Source organism: Rissa tridactyla, chromosome 4 (assembly GCF_028500815.1).
Source record: "Rissa tridactyla isolate bRisTri1 chromosome 4, bRisTri1.patW.cur.20221130, whole genome shotgun sequence".
In the NCBI taxonomy this organism is placed as follows: Eukaryota; Metazoa; Chordata; class Aves; order Charadriiformes; family Laridae; genus Rissa; species Rissa tridactyla.
The window spans coordinates 6,812,236-6,826,344 of record NC_071469.1 but is presented as its reverse complement, the minus strand read 5'-3'; the positions used below and the strand labels follow the sequence as shown (position 1 = coordinate 6,826,344).

Sequence of the window (14,109 nt, the reverse complement as noted above, 5' to 3'; positions counted from 1 at the left end):
GATTCAAAGATTTATGTGGTTTAAAAGGGAGAAATCACCCTCTACTAAAGAGAAAAACACAATCTGTTTTTTTTTTTTGTTGTTGTGGGTTATGTGACCATTCTCTATAAATACAATTGAGGAAAAAGCAGAACTCTCCCCCTGCATGCCAGAATTGTTTAGAAATCTGATTCTCTGAAAGTTGTCTGGTTTTTGAAACACTACTCATTTGATGAAATACCTTTCCAATCGGTAGCAGGAGTCTACACAGGAAAAAATTTGGAGCAACATAAGGGATAGCCTTTAACAAAATCCCAAACTGAAGTTCCCAGCTAAGTCAGGACATGAAGGAGATTTTGGTCTCAGAGTACTTCAAGTCCTGTACAGCTCTTCAGTAGATATTTTGAGGAGATGGTAACCCATGATGCACAGTTTATGCCATAAAACCGCTGGAAGGTTGGAGACGGTGCCGATCTTATTTGTCAAAATTCGTATACGAAGAGTGCACAAACTTATCTCTAAGGACACTCATTATTCCACTGAATTTTAATTATTTGCATGCTTCAAATGAAGTAGTGCCTTACAGTCTTATCTTTTATTGGACTAATAACACAAGATATAACTAATAAAAATTAATAGTAAAAGTAAGCCCGTATTTCTAGGGCTTTGATATATTCAATGAAACAGAGCTAAGAGTAGCGTTCAGGAACAGAACCATTTGAAGCATCAAAATAATTGCAACGTTAAAAGCCCCAAAGATATATTTTGATGATAATTTGTTTTGTAAAAAAACCCCACAACACCCGCATATTCTGTGGGTTTGATTTTATAGAAAGGCAAATAAGAAATTGTAGGATTATTTGCAGTGGTTTATCCTACCACAGGAAGTGACCAATGTGCAGCAAGTATGACGAGACCAAAGGTGACCGCTATTTAAACACACCTGCCTGGTACACCCTGGAAATATGAAGCAACAGGTATGAATTCCTAGCTAGATATATTGCCAATCATAAGACAAAACCTAGACTTCATAGAGGCACAGATAATAAAAAACCCCGAACAACAAACCAACAACAAAACCCATAGCTCTTAAGCATAGAAATCACGTCTGATAAAGCTGCTAGAAGCAGTCAAGTATATGACCAAGAATGAAGCACCCAGTATAGTGTATGGTTGTTACCAAAAAAATCTTTCAATAATTTTTCTCACCAAAGTTTCTTAAAAATTCCCAGCAACTAAGGTGCTATAACAAACAGCAATTGGCTTTTTAAAATAGATTAGTATCTATTTAAAAGAAAGGAAGAAAAGAGATGAATAAATGGATAGATTCCATAATGGCAGAAAAATTGTTAGTGGATAATGTATTGGGACCTAAGCTGCTCAAAATATTTGTATATGAGGAGGAAAAAAAGAGTGAACAGTGAAGTGGTAGCATTTGTTGTTGGTAATAAATTATTCGCAAAATTTAAAGTCAAAGAAGGAAGAACTGCAGAGTGATCTCGTGGTAGAGAGAGAAAAAAAGTGAGATGGAATTCAGCATTGAATTTCCACTTTTATATGAACAATGCATTATGACACAGAAAAGATTTTCCTCCACCTAGTTCTCAAAAATAGCTTAAAACAAACAAAACCATTTTCATACAAAGCCTAATTAAACAGTGAAAGTGGTTGCCACAACAGTGTTATCATTATGAAGTGAACTTCGCTCGTGTATTTTGCTCAAGGGAGGTTTTGGGAAGGAGTTCAGTAGCTACAGATTTTGGGGCCCTTCTAACGCGTGGATTAAAGTCTGTAGGACTTGTCACATGAGGCAATTGCTGTGCTCCTGGCAGGATCTAAAGAGTGCAGAAAAGTTACCAAAATATTTTTTGGAGAACAGAAAATAAAGACAGGGGTGAACAAAAGAATAATACAGTTAATTTGGCAGGCAGATGGCGATTCCTTTTTTCTTAAGAAAATGAAAAATATCAAGCAATGCAAAACGATGATAGCTGGAGTTATACAAGGTACAGATAACTCGACCATCCTTTATAATTAGATTACTGAATTCTTATTTTTAAGGTGTTCACCGTGTCAGACAAGCAATTCAGTATCCCCGTAAGAAACTTAGCTTTCCTTTATCCCAACGACTACAATCTTCTTTACAGTTGAAATAATTAGCTAAAATCCTCAAGTACTAGTAACGCTGCAAAGCTAATAACAGAACAAAACGGCAACGAGCGATTCTACCCAAGGAAGCTGCATCTGGCGTAGTGGATGGTGTCACAGGCGCAAGGCTGCTAAGCTGTACTAAACGCCATTAAACCCAACGGAAGTTTCCTTTATATAGTAAACTCTTAAATACTGGTCAACAGGAAGCCCTTTATTCACCAGGTAAATCAGTCATTTCACAAAATGCAAGCAACTTCATCTTATATTGAACAAAACAATGAAAAAAATACTGTTCGGCACATGCCCGGCTAAATATAGGAGATGTACGTGAAATAGGAAAACAGCAAAGCTTGCACCCGCTGTTCGGTACCATCAATTGTGTGATATTTCTGGAAATACTCAAGTCCACTTCACTTGCCTTTATTTCCAACCCACTTCAGCCCCTATATGTATTGTACCATAAAGCTGCAGGATTCCATTGATTTCTTTTCTGGTAGATTTCAGCTTTTTTATCTGCAGTCCTGCATTTCATGCGGACGGTACAAAGCAAGACGTATTATTCCACAGAATATTCATTGGCTTTAAAAGGACATGAAAAGCTCTGGTAAGCTATATAAATTAAAAAAAAATAATAAAAAAATGGGCATTTCAGCAACCAAAATTCTTACTTCTTTTTCTTTCCAGTAGAAGCATATTCTAGCTGTAGAATAAAGATATTTTTAGATCTCAGCATCTAAAGCATACAGATTAACTCTCTTACAGGATTTAGATGTATACAATAAAACCTCATGTAGCTTCAAACTACTAGCTATTTTTTGATAGGGATAAAAGCACTTTTTCGTTATAAATGTGCATTTGATATTATATTTATGCTGACCTTCAATTTTTCATCAAAGAGCATGAATTTGAAACACTGGTCAAATTTAGCTGTTTTGCATTGCCTTTCACTTCAATATGTACATGATTATTACTTCAGTTTTCTGTTCTGTTCTTGGCAATAAATTCCAAATAAAAGAGACTGAAAAAGATACGCCGGTTAATACAAATGCGTGTACACGTCAAATTATGTGAACGGTTGGAGTCCCTCCAGTACAAAATCCAAGCTATCCACGTGTTTGACCACTAGCCACACATGGAGCTGGTCAAGCAATACTGGTACAATTGGCTTAAGACTAAGTTTAAGTAACCAAATAATCTGATTTGTTCACAATAACTTTTTGGTTGAATCAACAGTTATGTTAGGGTGAATGCAGCCAGACTGACACTCACTTTCTTTAATATACTTTTAATGAAGACCTAAATATTGTCCGTAATCCGTTCAGGTGGCAAAGCAAAATACAACATCGCTGCTATTACTTTTCAGATTTCATGTAAAATGAAGAAAAAATGCCCTGTAAAATATTCATGCAGACTTTACGCTGTGAAAATTCATAAACTTAACCGCCCAAAGGGACAGTCCTCCTTGGGGGAACTCAGGACACGCCAGGTCTGTCCCTGAGGGCAACCCCACTGATGGCGTCAGCTTGGGCCAGAGACCTCCCGCATTACTCAGACTCCAGGGGTGCATAATAATGTCCTTAATTAACATATTCAAAATTGATGGATGACAGTCCAATGTACTTTGTGTGAAAATAGCCTAAACGCAAGGATTTAAGACTAATGTCAGCACACGTTTAAAACAGCACGTTCAACTGGCACCATCTCTTCCCAGGGAGCAGACCAACAGCACGGAGTTCGCCAGTGTGAGCTGGACTAAGAGCTCAAGAGATTTTTATGGACATTGCTATTACTTGGGTTAGGAGAACTTGCTTTAAACATCCTGTGAGAAAAGTGAGGGTTCAACAAATAGTACAACCTCTCACCATGCCTTCGAGTTTCAGTCTTTACAATAAATGGCTGCGAACTAGTAAATCACAGGGATGAAGGAAAATAGTAATGCTCTACAAATGGGTAGCTTAACATATGGAAAGATAGTCATACAGAAAGCACCCATCTCCTGTAGAACGAAGGACAGAGAACAATATTAGCAATATCTTTTCATAAAGACGTGCATGTCTAATCCTTACATGTTTTAAAGCTGCAGGCTGGAAGTAGAATGTATTTTGAGTGGTGACTGGGCTGGCCATTTCACTCGCTTTGCTGCATTACGAAACATTTGAGAAGTCTGAAAAAGCTAAAGGTTGAAGGAGCGAGTATCATTCTGTATTGCCTGTCCAAAATTCTGCAAGGACAGTGGAGGTCCCCCTAGATTAAACTGTTCAAGGTTTCCTAATTCAGTAGGAATAGAACAAAATCTCCGCTTTTCCATTTGTACGGAGCAAGAGTGGTAGTTTATAAGGAAGAGAAGCACAAAGCGAATAGATGTCCCCAGGACTTTTCCTTCATCCTAGGTTGAGCCACAAACAGCGCGGATCCAACAGCGCAGTATAAATTACTGAAATCCTCAGTCTCTGTGCTTGGGTGTGTTGACAATAAAAGTTCTCAATGACGGTGAGCATTTTGTTAATGGTCAAGGCGCAGGAGGATCACGGCTCCTTCTGCTTCTTTCACACTGTCAGGGAGAAAATACTTTTAACACGACCCGAGATATGAAGAAACATCAAGTAAGGAAATTTTCACGTAGTACTGGATTCAGATTACAACAAACTGGATTTATGTGGTACTGGACTCAGTCCTGGCTTGTACAAGGGTAACAAGAAAACATGTTTTGAAGTGCCACTAAAGTCTAAAAGAGTTAAAAGTGTAACAGAAAAATGTGGCCAACTGCTCTGTTACAGTTTGGCCCATAAATCAGTGTATTGTAATAATTATTTTAAGTGCGGTTCTAATAAAAACAATTACTTTGTCATATGAGCTCACACGTTTCTATGGGGAAACTTCCATCCCTGCTGTTGTGGCTTTCGGATTCTGCAACTCCCCACCAGTCACACCTGATTAACCCACGTTTATGGAAAGAAACAGCAAAAGGGAACAAATATAGCCCAGTGCTCAAGCGATTCTCCAGCCTGCCATTTATGTAGAAAACTCTTAAGTGAAAATAGCTCTGAATCCAATGCAGTAGGAAAAGACAAGAAATGTTTAATGGTCGGGAATATTTTTAATACTGTGTCATGCAGTCGTCCACAAGTCTTTAAAAAGCGGAGAGAACAATAGAGCCCACACTGCAGACATTCCAGCTTCCACAGGCAAAGCTGGGAGCGCTCAAATATGCACAGGCTGACCACCCACTTGAAATGATGTACCACAGGGGTCCCTCTGGAGATTACGGATGGTATGAAGAAAGTGGGAGGAGAACAGTGCCCTTGTGTATAGACAAGGGATTATTAAATAAACTCTGTTATACCTGCATCATCGTTTTACTTAATGGCCACAAGTAGGAAGACACAAGAAAAAGCACATAGTGAAGACAGAATGAATGAAAGAAGAAAAAACATTCGTTGCAAACTTAAGGAGAGAGACTCCAAAATCTGTCAACGCTGACATCTGCCACAAAATGAGAAACTGCTGATTGGAAGAGAACAAGCTATATACGGTTCTGGCAGCAGTAAGTCTCATTCCAGCTGGTCACCAAAGCATTTTGCTTCTGCATCCCACCAAATTTGCTCCCCCATCCTCCAGCCACACGTTCCCTCCCGCCTGTTCCCGTGCTATCGCTCTGGCATCCATCAAATCCCTCCCCGGTCTGTTTAAGTTAGCTAACGTAACAGGAAATTATAAAGGCAGGGGAAAAATACAACCAAGCCAAACAGGGTTGTCTGCAGGGATTGCAAGTTGAAGCAGCTCACCAAAGAGCTCAACGCGCGTGAGAGCTGGTGTGTGCTGCGGGAGCGAGTTCAGGGAACGGGAGGGGAAGGTGAACGAGAACACCGCTCTGCTGCTCGCTCCACTGGCACCCGCCGCAACCACTAAGTCACGGGGACGTGTCATCTCATAACCCTGGTGTCGCTGCAAAATCCATACTCCTGATGTATTAAGTCAGAGAACACCAGAAAAAAAAAACCAACCCCATGCAATGCCAGAAAAATACCGACAGAAAATATATTTGCAAAACTATTTCGTATGGCTTGCTAGGCTTTTCAGATGCTCTTTAACTTTTGCTGAGTGGCTCTAAATAATGTCAATAGCTTTTCATTTCAACAATAAAAGCTGTATTTCATGACAGCCGTACATACGCCTTGAAATGGACTAACATATACTTATATAGAATGACAATAAACTTCCCAAAAGTGCAAGGTCAACACCAGTTTTACTGGTACAAAGGAACGTATAATATATAGCTATTTTTTTTAGATAGCCCTATATTCCTCTTGATTTGGACTTTCAGTTCTTTACCACCAGCAGTTAGTACCATACCTCATTCATTGGCTAAATTATCTGCTATTGCAGTTACAGTTTGTGTTATTTTCTGATACCGATTGTCCATTTTTATAATCCGGCTCCCTCTCCTTTTTTTGAGCACACTGATAATTAGCAATTATAGCAATATACAAGTATACAGTAATTACATTTTTAGCTTCAATAACAGGAGGCACACAGCAACCTTAGACCCCAGGTATTAACACGGTTTTATGAATGAGTAAACGGCTTCAAAAAGCTCAACTGATTTACTTAAAGCCACCCAAGCCAGACCGTATAGTTGAAAAGAGAATCAAGAAATCCTGATGCCCTGGTCTAATCACTAGACCACATGCCTGCCTTTTGATAATTTACCACTATATAATTTACCAGATTATATATTACCATGATACAATTTACCAAAATGCCATTATGCTCAAAGCCATCAGCGCTGCCATAGTTCAAGCTTGCGCAAACTTCTCGCATCAGTGTTTACCAATTTTCATAAAATAATTCTGCTGCCACAAACTCTCGCTACATTTGCTTCTGGAAACTTAGCTATAGCAGAAACAGCATATGAGTTACTCAAATAAGCAAAAAGACCCAACAACCACTGAAAAATGGAGTCATTTCCATTTTTCCAGTCAAATCCTCTGCCTTCTTTAATGACTTAAATTAGTATCGTACATAAAGCTGATATAGCTAAGTAGATCAGAGAGAGGACACTAACATTCTTTTAAACATCAGCATTTAACCCCCAGAAAAGGCATGGTTCTCTTTAAGAAACATTGGAGAACTTAATGTAAAGTAAGTAGCAGCCTAGGAAAACACGAACATTCATCATGGAAATGGGGCTTGCAGCCATCTCTCATCTACCCGAAGAGTTGCGTTGGGAACAGCGCTGCCCTTCCATGGCAGTGAGCCTGGGTCACCTTGAACAAGACAATTGGAATTTGTTAAGCAAAAAGAAAATCAAGTCATTTGAAACAGTACCTTATGGTGACAGATTAGGACATGAATAGGACAGGAAATTCAAACTAGCGCAAGTATAAAAAAAAAAAACAAATCCCTGAGGCGTCAAAGTCAGAATTTAATAAGTGCAAAAGAAGAGACCTGGGTGCTCCCCCCTTGCCCCAGCCCTACGTCTTTCTCATTTTCAGGAAGCAGAATGTGACAAGCCAGCAAGTGTCTGAGATGACCTAACAGAGGGAGCTGGCATCTACCCTACCAGCTGTTTCTGAAGCTACGGAAAAATACCAAAGTAGGTGTATGCCCTCACGTGTTCAAAGACAGAGATGAGTATTTATGACTATCAAGAGAGTAAAGGTCCTGAAGGTTTTAATTCCCTTCAAATACCAAGAGATGGGAGATATTTTCAAGATAGCATACCTTTTGGGTACCATTTGTGGTTTGGTTTTGTTTAAGTACATCTTTAGTTTTAAAAAGCTATCAGGCAGCATATAGCCCACCATAGCATACAGCGTGAAATGAGACTGGAACTTAGGAACAGACCATTTGCCATGGAAATACCTAGTCTGCATCAATTACGGTTTTGCTAATAGAGCGTTTCTTTACATTAATGTTTTGTGCGAGTCAATGGGAAAGGCTGCTTTGAAATCCATGCTCCAGTTGAACAGTGGGAAGACCTTCACAAAGAAAACAGGTAGATTTTTTTCTACCTGGTAGCTTTGCAACGTCTTAGAAGTATTCCAAATACTTTCTACAGTATTTCTGTGGGCATTAAAGAGTTTTCGAGATAATTCTCTCTCTGACTCAAACTACGTGGTTTCCCACTATCTTCATCGAGGCACCTGAAATGGAGCAGCAGTGCGGTTGGACTCAGCAACCTAAAAAGCCCCGAAGAACAGGACACTGCAAAGCATTACACGAGGTTATAAAGAGAGGGGAAGTATAATTGAGCTGCGTGTACTATTCTAGCAATGTTATTTTAAGATGATAAAAGTAAACCTAAACCCTTCGTGTTGGAAAATCAGGCCCAGAATGTTTAAAAAGATCCAGCACAATTGTAAAGGCATTGGCATCTTGCCAGAGGAATGAATACTGCGCTTTCATTAATTTCACTTTTTTTTTTTTAATATTGCTACTATTAAACCTGAATGAATTGAGCAAAAGGGTAGAGTTGTCCTTATCGTCGTCATCTTATTCTGTGACGTTATGCGAAATCCTAGCTCTGTATTCAGTTAACCACTATTACCCAGCCGCAGCGGAAGGCTCAATTTGACTAACATTTCTAATATTCTTTGAGACGCTTCAGGCACTTTATGCTTGAATGAAGGATCCAGAGTGTTACTAACCCTTATCTGAGGAAATCTTTCTGATTTATCAGTGTCTTCATTCCAAAACAGTTGCTTAAACAGCTATCGTATTTTCACACATCACCTAAAAAATAATAATAAAACAAATCCTACTATGCAGGATTTTACTGTGTTGTTTCTACTCTTTTTCACAGCAAATGTACCTGAAATATCCAAGTTGCTAAATTAGAGAGTAACACAAAGCAGGCAGAACACTAGTGTAGCTGATAACAGGAAAAAAAACCCAAACCTCATTTTTATCATTGCTTATAACATTTTCAGACATTGCTTCGATGGTTTTAAAATATACTACGCAGCTTTCACTTCTAATTCTCACTGAGCAGATGAAAGGAATGCTTTGCTGTATTGAAAAGCGTTTGGAATGAATTTTAATCTGGATAGTTTACGTAATACTACTGGTCTTAGTTTTCCTTTGTTTCCCTTATACGGGATTGAAAAGAAATGGGAATAGTTCTAGTGGCATTATCCTGAGATCATAATATTCTTAGAGGAAATACCAAGTTTAGAGGCTTCATTGCTTCCAAGTGCAATTAAAATCACTATTTGCAATAGCCATCTTTAAGCTCCCATAAAGTTTGTTTCGTTTCCAATAAATCTGTGGAATCACAAATACCAGCAAGTTATTATGGGAGGACACGTTGTACCGTTTTCCCCACATATCTCTGGATCATCTGAGTTGATGTTTCAAAGCACTTGACTTTCTCTCCAAGATACAAGAGTTCACCTAAAAATACTAATAGAGAGATAGGACAGCTGTGTGAACACAGTGGCCGTAAAAGAGTTGAACATACCAAGAGCTTGGTTAAGGGATTTGGGGCTTGGGGGGTTTTTGTTTGTGGTTTGTTGGTGGTTTTTTTGCTGTAGTTGGTTTTGTCTTTTTTAAGTGAACCCTTATCTCTGTTCCATAAAGTCAGTTCAGAGGAGTGAGCAGAAATTTTGACGATCCAAACTCTAAAAATTGAAGCAAATATTGCTGTACAGTCGCACTCCAGTCACCTTGCGTAGTAAAGTTGGCGACAGACATCACTGGACACGGATTAACCCAAAGGCTTCACAAAACGTTTCAAGGAGCGCAAATCACCACTAATAACTGCTGCATGAGCAATTTGAGCGCATGAATAGAATAAGTTCTATTCATGTGCTAAGAATAAGCTATAGTTCATCTGTTACTAAAAGAAATACCACGCAGAATGAATTACTTAATTCTGTAGAAAACTTGTGCAGAACTGATTTTGAAAGTGAAAGTAGACTATGACAGTCATGAAAATATTAACTATACATTTCTGCAAAAAGAAAAAAAACCCAACACCCTATTTTTCTTGACCTCTACATTCATAAAGCAACCCACAGTCCTTTGAATTTTTTTTTTATTTTTTTTTTTCAGAAAGAAAAACTCTATTCTACCCAGCTTGACAATCCCAGTGGCCGTGTTGAAGTTACAGCTGTGGCATAGAGCAATGAAGGGGACTACTTCCACCCCCCCACCCCCCCCAATTCATAACTGACAGCATAACCAGCTGTAAACAGGTACACGAACATGTGTATATGAACACCATTCCTATCGAATAACGAAAAATGCCATGTTCAAAATAAACGCAAAATAAACAGACCCCCAGCATTTCATTGCCTACTTTGTTGTAATTGTTTCTAGATTTTTTTTTCCTGGGAAACTTGCTTTCCTGAACAGCATGTTTGATCTGTTTTGGTACACTGGATAGATGTTTTCACAGAAGTGAATTGGTGTCCTTTAAAAGTATTTCGCTGCCATCTACACCATCTGAACTCAACAGCTGCTCTTCATGCGTGACAGAGACACCATTCATCAGGTGGTTTTGGTAAAGGCATAATTTAAACCTCTAGTTTAGCCTATCCATACCACACATTTTACCTCTCCTCAAAAATGGTTCACTGAGGAAAATACATCTGCAGCATAAATTAGGTGTACTTTCAAAGCACACGGCATGGTGAAATGATTAAAAGTTGTCTGCTACTGACTGGGCACTGGGTATTTGTCAGGTAGGTTTGGTACAAATTGTATTAGTCACTTTAACCGTTCCACATCATACATGTGTACTACAATAATGAGCATTTTAAGCCTGCTGTCAGTAGTAATGAAATCACTCAATTTATGAAGGAATTCTGAATTTAGAAACTGTCATGTTATTCCGAGTTTGAAATTCTTCTGTACGCATGAGTCTTTTGCTATAAAAGCTGAGACGGAAGGCTAGGCATGAAGCAGCAATTGATCTTCATAAAATCAGAGTTTGGAAACACGTTTTCCATCTGATTCGGAGATCTTTCTGTTAATTTTACGTTTTGATTAATTAGTGAAATCATAATAAAGGCTCACACACACAAAACCAAAAGACCTGCACCCTGGCCTATAAAACTCAATCTCCTACCCACGGTTGCTCCACACTGTAAACAGTTATGCTTGGATTAGCCAGAGAGATTACAGATTTTTTGTTCTTAACTCAGAATGGCATTTGCTTAAAGTGTAGTAATATAAATTGAAGTTCGTGTAATCTCATTTGGAAAATAATGGTAACCAGTACTGCATACCAAGTATTATCAACAGTTAAATGTTGAAGCTGTAATTGTTTATAGATAACAGGTTACTTCAACGTAGAGCTTGCTTTCTTTTTCTCTGCACATAACTGATCTTGGCCAGATGATCATAACACCTTTCCTCCCAAAGATAATGGCAGAGACCAATATTTACACCTATTCTCAAAGGCAGCATGTACAGGAATCTGCAAGACATTGCACCAGCAAACTATCAACAATACCAGATGGCAGGGGATTTCCTTAATGTTTTCCATGCCATCATCAATCGTTTCTGGCTGCATTATAGATGGATGTTGAATCTCATCCAAAATCCATTGAATCCACTTGGGCATTGTTTGTAGCAGGCCCCACTTTCACCCCAATGCTACCAAGAGGGCGCAGAAGGGAAGCTCCAGCCCAGTAGAGGACACTGTTCTTGTGACACGGTGCCGGGACAGCGGCGTCGACGCGCAGGTCCTGCGTGTTTGCAACTGCAGAAGAGCTCAGCTCGGTGAGCTCGGGCTTCAAGCGCGCAAGAAAAGAACAGTGCCCTTCAGAAAATTATCTCTCTGCATTCTACGTACGGTGAAGGAAAGCAGATAATTTTATTGAGGAATTTTCTGAACTGTTTAAAGTCTGCAAAACTTAGGTTTAAAAGGTTAACATGTGGTTTACATAATGCATAAACTGTTAATTGTATTCAATTCTTCCCTTCAAGACCTAAACACAGAAGACTTTCTGTTTATTTTAAAGGCAGAGACAGCATTTTATCAACTGTTGACAGGCCTGGACTTTTGAAATATGACATCTATCAAGCCAAGTTCAGTTACACCCTAGCAAGAAATTCTTCCTTATTTCATTCTGGCATCTGGGTCAGGAAGAACTTGAGGAGGACGCTTTATTAACCAGTTCCACCATTTGTTCCTTCAGGCTACTGTCACATCGACTCCAAGGACCTGAAAATAGCCAAAGGCCAGTGGTACCCCAGGAGAGGCCTTGACCGGTCAAGGACTAAGAGCAGGGACAGTGAGAAACTTCATGTCAGCCCTGCAGTAGCTGAGGTGACATCCAGCCAGCCTTGTGAACTCTTTCCATCCTTTCTTAGACGGCTGTCATGTTTCCAAAGCAACACAAGAGAGAAAGCCACATCAGCAGTCTCAAGGAAGTCAAGGTTGAAGACTGTTACTTTAAGTCCCTTAGTCATAAACTCCTCTTTCAAAAAGACAACACTACTATTAAAAAAAAAAAAAAAGAAAAAAGAATCAACTAGAAATAAATCATGATAATTCATATTATGTGCACAAAATACAGAATTTAAAGGCACAGGTTCAAAAGAATACTCATCAACTGCCTTGTACCTCACTGGAATAAAAATAAACTTAAATTTGTGCTGTTAATAATAGTGAAAAATGCTTTCTGAACCCCAAGGTACTTCCAAAGAAAATCTAGCTTTCAATCAAGAAAACCAGTCCTGCACCTCAAAAAGTTTTCAAATTCCTTTCAAAATTTTTAAAATATACTTTGTATTACTTCACGAGACCTACTTGTATCAAATATAATTTTGTTGCAGAGATATTAGTAAAATTATAGCTTTGAAATCCCTTTTATCACAGAAGGTTGCTGCTACAGAAACAATGAATGAAATTTACTTCCATAAAGCAGATGGAATATTAAAAGTTACAAAACTGTACACTGCGGAAAAATCACATGAAAACGCCCTAAACAATGTAACAAAGGCCAGGGTTTGAAATTGAAACTCGTTCTGAACGATAAAACTGAGTCAGCTTGATGTACAAGCATCCTAAAATATCATTCTTGGTATCACTAAGATAGCATTTGAAAAACAAAAGATAGCATAAAAGATAGCATTTTAAAATCGATTTACATGAACCAGGAAACCAATTACCGCAATAGAGAAATGGCCTGATAAAGCACGCCTTTGTCCTTTTTAGAAACCCGACTACTTGATCCCAGACAAGCTTGAGCCAAGCAGAGCGCTAGAGGTGAGACCCGATCTTCCGCGGAAGTGCCATGTGCTACTCAACCGCAGCTGAGTTTAACACTGGCTTAAATTGCGGCTTAGCCAAGGAACGCCAGAACTGCCTTTTAGCACCCAGACAAAGGGCAGGCTATACGGAAGAAAGACAATCACTTAGAAAAAAAAAAAAACCGCCACAATGGGTGAAAGTCTAGAACTATGTGATTTTTGGCTTTAAGAAAGAAAGAAAAAAAAAAAAAAATCCTATTTGTGTTGTGAAGAAACGTCCATTTAGATTAGACTCAAATATATCAGCATATTCTGCCTTTCCCCAAAAGTCTTATTGGAAAAAAAACCAAAACAACCCAAAAAACCAACATGGAACATGTTAATAAATAAGGCCAAAACCTATCATCATTCTAGTTTTGTTCTGTTTCACCTTCACAGGAAAACCTAACCAAAAAAATCTCATCTGAGAAAGAGCCGGGGAGTTTTGAGGAGTTCGGTATTTTTCCTTCCCCCCCTCCCTGCCCCCCAACTCCAGACAAATGGCTTACGTATTTTATCCCAAGTTGCCATAGGCGTAATATTCAAGTTTTCAAATCTAGTATGGGTTTATCACCACAGAATCAAAGACTGCTCCCCTCTTCAGTTCTCATTTGTGCATATCAAAGACACCATTTAGGACCATTAGATACAAAGTTGTTAAAACTTGACTAAAATCAAGTTTTAGTCAACACAATATCTAATACTATAAATTAAATAGTCAAGGCTAATGGAGGT

The 14,109-nt window shown here is 38.7% G+C and overlaps 1 protein-coding gene across 2 annotated transcripts in view; it reads right to left on the bottom strand.

Moving 5' to 3' along the window:
* ANO3 (anoctamin 3) overlaps positions 1-14,109 on the bottom strand; it is a 210,878-nt gene that overhangs the window by 174,939 nt on the left and 21,830 nt on the right. Inside the window, exon 1 of one of the 2 annotated variants that reach the window (XM_054200152.1) lies at positions 8,781-8,820. The exons of the other annotated variant lie outside the window; for it this stretch is intronic. The gene's annotated coding sequence lies outside the window, so the exon portion shown is untranslated. Of the gene's footprint in view, positions 1-8,780; positions 8,821-14,109 lie in introns of those variants that run through there. 2 annotated transcript variants of the gene reach the window in all.